The sequence below is a fragment of the Kryptolebias marmoratus genome, linkage group LG2 (genome assembly GCF_001649575.2).
Source record: "Kryptolebias marmoratus isolate JLee-2015 linkage group LG2, ASM164957v2, whole genome shotgun sequence".
Taxonomy (NCBI): Eukaryota; Metazoa; Chordata; class Actinopteri; order Cyprinodontiformes; family Rivulidae; genus Kryptolebias; species Kryptolebias marmoratus.
In genome coordinates, this window is record NC_051431.1 from 5,230,883 (window position 1) to 5,236,042 (window position 5,160).

The window sequence follows — 5,160 nt, forward strand, 5'->3', positions numbered from 1 at the left end:
TGCTTCAAAACTTACATGGTTATGAGTTTCTATAACACAAATTAAAAGAAAATAGACATAAATCAGTTAAATGTTATGTCCAGGCAGTGTGCTTTCACAGGAATTTCAAGTAGGTGTCATGCATCAGCGTGCTGAAATCCTGCACATCATATAGTTTCTTTGTGAGGTGGACAGCAGCCCTCCACGAATGCCACCAAGTGAGAAGGTTAACGCCGAGCAATAAACGGAAGCAGAGAGAACGGGAATGAAGCTAATGAGAGGCGATAAGATTCACTCCAACCTTCAGTTTCAAGCACGGAGTAGCTGGGATCTGGGAAAGGACAAGAGACTGACACAGGATAAAAATCTTTAATGAGAGACATTTACGGAGGGCAGGGGAGATATTGATGTCTCAGGCAGAACAAAAAGCACATGCTGGCAATAATTTCTGATTCTGAGAACGTTACTTTGTGATGTTTTAACTTTCCTAATGATAAGTCACACCGTCAATGTGCAAAGACTCATCTGATGAGTTTAAACACTAGATATGGGCAATAAAAAATAAAAATAAAGGCCTAGCATTATTGAAGGAATGTATATAAACCTCCACCTTCATTGCAGATATTTAGACTAAGATCATCCTTTTGTTGAGAAATGAAGTTGTGGCCTGTTTTGGTCAAACCTTGAAAATTGTGTTGTGCAAAATCTTATGTAATATTGCAAGATATCGTGCTCAGAGTTTGTATTGGACTCTCAGCTACTACCACATCAGGTTTTAGCTCAATATCTGTAAAATTGATTGTCCTAGCTATTTTTATGTTAGCTTTTGATGATTAGCTATGGCGACTGTCTTGAATTGAGTTCACTGGAAGAGATAATCATGTTTAGAAGTACATCCAATGAATATTTCCTGCAAGTTTAATTGAAATCCATCCTGTGGTTTATGAGATATTTTGCTAACTGACAAGCAGGATTACAGTTAATATTAAAGTTTTAAGCAAATATGTCGTGCAATGAGTAACACTTATACAATATCTGTAAAAGGGACTGAATTATAACCATTTTAATGTTTTCTTAGTTTAGTTTGGCTGCAGTGACAATCTTGCATCGGATTGGCTCCAAAAGTTAATCAGTTGTTGATTTATATCCAATGATTCCTTTCTGAGCGTTTCATTAAAATTCATTCAGTGCTTCGTTCAGATATTTTGATAACAGGCAAACACACATGCAGACAAGAGCAAAGACATTGGCAGTGGGTGACAAAAAAGAAAGAAAGAAAGAAAGAGATAACTTTCCATTCACTCACTGATGAAGGCTGAGAACAAGGAAGTGAACACAGTATTAGCAGATTCATAGTTTTTGTCAAAACTCATTTCTGATTTCAGGCTCGTCAGCCCCTTGAGAAGAAGTGAATTGTTAACACCTGACCTCACAATATAAAAAGGCCAAATGGTTTAAATCAAGCAGAAGGGGCTCCAGGGACCACATCAAAAAAAGAGGGCGAAGAGGCCAAATTTCAGCTCAACCACAGTGAGGAGAAGTCATGACTTTTTTACCCGAAACAAGGACACTAAAAAAGGTTAAAGAAAAATAATTATACTGTTCTTTCACTTTCAAGAAACACAGTAGTTTTGTACATGCTGTTGTTATTTCTGGCTTGATTAGCACAGTAAAAAAAAATTTTTTCCCCTTCAGTGTGTGATTTGATTGCTAAAAAATAAAATTTGGTCAGTTCATCTTCTACCAAGGACATGTTTTCAATTAGATTCAAAGCTAAAATAGTTGAAAAACACTGAATATGAAGTGGTCCGTTCCATTTTCTTCCAAATTAAGACTTTAGGTCAATGATGTTTCAACTTTGTTCCCAGCTTTAGTAGCATTTTAAACTCCTTTATCTTCCCTGATTATATGTTTAAATAGTGTTTATATGTTAAACTGACTGCAACTTACTTATAAAGAATGATCTGGTGTCCTTTGGATTTTCTCCATCAGATGCACCAAAACACATTACGGAATAGTTGGTTTGGCACTTCTGATCTACATTCAAATAATTTTTTATGTTTTTTTCTTTTGTTTAAATATGAAACTTCCTATTTGGTTTATTCAATTTAAAGTACAAGCATTCCTTGAAGGAATGCACATCACCACAGGCTTTAATGCCAAAGCTTTAGGCTAAGATCACCTTAATTTGCGAAATAACAGAATTGTAGCAATTTTTAATAAAATTGAACAAGGTGGATATGAAAGTTTCATAATAATGTGCTTAGTGCTTCATGAGATAATTTGCTAAAACTATAGACAAATGAATACACACAAACACACACAGACCCACTTAGACAACACCATTTTCACTCCAAGTGATAACAATAATCCAGTTAAAAATGTTGGCCATTTACAAAGACATTAGAGGATCTAAGCAATAAATCTTAAGACAAATTAAAAACAATCAGAAAAAAGACCTTATATGTTCACGGGTTGAGAATAAGACAAAAACTTGTACAGGAAAGAATACAGGGCTTAAAAGTGAACTATTTGAGTCACTTTGAGGATGATTAAAAGCCCACAGTGACAAAGAAAGTGTAGAAAAATAGAGCTGCAGAGTCAGCGCTGTGCTGCATCTTTGCTACTCATCATAAAGGCACTTAGTTAAAAATGCATGATCCACAATGTCAAAAACCTCACTGACCAAAAGGGATTGTTTTACAGAATAAACTTTTTAAAAAGGTCATATCAAAAACAATCTAACAGGAGATTCACAAAAAATGTGCTTGCAAAAAATGGCTACCCAGTGATCTGATGACTGTGATTTGTTAAAACCATCTGTTCTTTAACAAGGAGGCTTTAACCTCATTTAAACAGGAGAGTAAAGATGGAAAAGCTGAAGGCTCTTAACAAACAGCACCAATTAAGCCTTTTTCATCCAACTTATGAGCCTTAAATTCAGTGTGCTTTTCCACAAGACAATCTTATATGGATTAAACATTCAAATGAATAGTAGTTTGGTCAGAAATTTTAATCTTTTATGTCCAAGATTTGATTGACCCAATAATAAGCCCTCAGTGCAACTGCAGGCACAGTGGTTAACTATGAGGTCTGTTTCTCTCTGTGGGACGCCAAAATTATGACAAGTCTTTCATTATGAGGCAAAACGCGGTTTAATAACCACCAATTCATGTTCTCATTTTGCTCTCATGCTTTAAAGACCTCCTTCTGAGGCCAATCAGCCTGCCTTTAAAACTTGTTCCAGCTGCTTGGAAAGAGGTCCGTTACTAAGAGTCATATATGATCGTCTCCACAGTCTTAAGTTTGCAGTTTGCAGAGGGTGAATCATTTGTCATTCTCTTTTTTGCCCTCAGAAACGCGGCACACTTCTGAGGCAAACCATTTTAAATTTTTTAAATGATTGACCTTCAGGTCCGAAGACAAGGAATTTAATACTAGTTGGTACTTATTCTATAAATTCTTGACTTGGTTTCTGGACCTCAGTGATCCTCATATTTATTTTTACATGCTTCATTTGTAACACTAAGAATAAAATCAGTGGTCTGAAGCAGGTACAACAGGTTCATGACTGAAGCAATAAACTGAAGGAGTAAAATTTTGTAAATTAACAAATTTGATTGAAGAGGATTATTATCGCTCGAAAGGCGAAGGCAGACCATAATGTTTTTGCTCATGTCTGTGTGTGTGAATGTGTACATCTATTACCATAATGTTCATTAAGCAGATAGATTTTTTTTACACTTGTAGAAAGTAATCTCTGAGTACATCTACAACTGATTAGATTGGAGTCAACCCTATTTAGGTCAACTGACCTTAGAAAACACAAAAATGGTTACAACCCAGACAGTTTGACAGAAACTGAGCTAAAGTTTGGTCTGGTACTTGCTCAGACTGATACCCAGCACATATTCTGAGCACTAACAGATTCATGAGATGTTTGTTTAAAATTTTTACATTAATCTCATGAACCACATGATGGATTTGAATTAAACTTGCAGACATTAAGCATTAGATATACATCTACAACTTATGTTATGTTTGAGTCTGTCCAATTGAAGATGGCCACCACAGCTAATTGACATTAGAATCATTCACAACTCGAACTCTGAGTGTCTCATCATAAGTTGTTAGTCTGAAACTCTGGCATGAAGGGCGGAGGGTGAAAGGCATTTTTTAATGGAATTCTAGGTTTTTATTTTTATATTTTTGTAATCTGTAAGAATAAGAAACAAGGTAACACAGAAGGCAGCTTCCCAACTTTCAGATGAGAGAGATTTAAGAACACTAAAGGTATGTTTGCATTTCACGATTATGCAGGTTAGATGTTTTGGAGTTTGACATTTATTTATATTTTTAGACTTAGTTGACAGCTCATAGGTGAATGTCAGTTTAAATCCTAAACAATCTGCATGTTTACTGAAATAGCAAACATTTACACCTTAGTGGAGCACATTTATTACTTGACATTGTATTCTTGTCACTTCCACCAAAGTCGTTGATGTCAGATGTCGTTGACGACAGCTGTCAATCAGTAGTCAATCAAGTTATTTTGTTGACTTCAAATAACATTTTGTCGAAATGACAACAAAAGATCTCCATCTTATAGTTGAAATTTCCTCTGGGTGACAGTTGTTTCAACTGAACAGCTGCTTTTGATAAAACAGACAAAAGAGTTTTGAAACATTTGGTATGTTTTCCATTGTTGGTAACAGCAGAGCATCTCACTGCACAAGAATAAATCAAGTATCTCCTATAGGAGGACATGTAGGGAAACATATTGCTCAAGTATTTATGTGTATGTGTGTCTTTGCTAACAGCCCATAATGCTGATGACATTGTTCTGCAGATGAGGTGAGAGCAGCCCATTATATAGCAGTCTGCCTATGCCTCCCCCTCCCGGTGCCCTGATAGGACTCTTCTCATTGCAGACCTGTTTTGGAGTAATGCCACAGATGGTGATGAGCCTGTGTAATCCCTGTAGATTTCCACGGTTTATAAACAGCAAGACAAGCAGCAGGTCCCGCCGATCTGAACAAACACTTCCAAATCAGGAGGTGTTTATCATGCCTGTTTGGGGTGGAGGTTGTAATTATTGCAAACAAGAGCAAACATGCAAAGAAAAATGGATTTCACAGATCTAATTGATTGTGGAAGGAGCAGGAGATTTAGCTGCTGCAA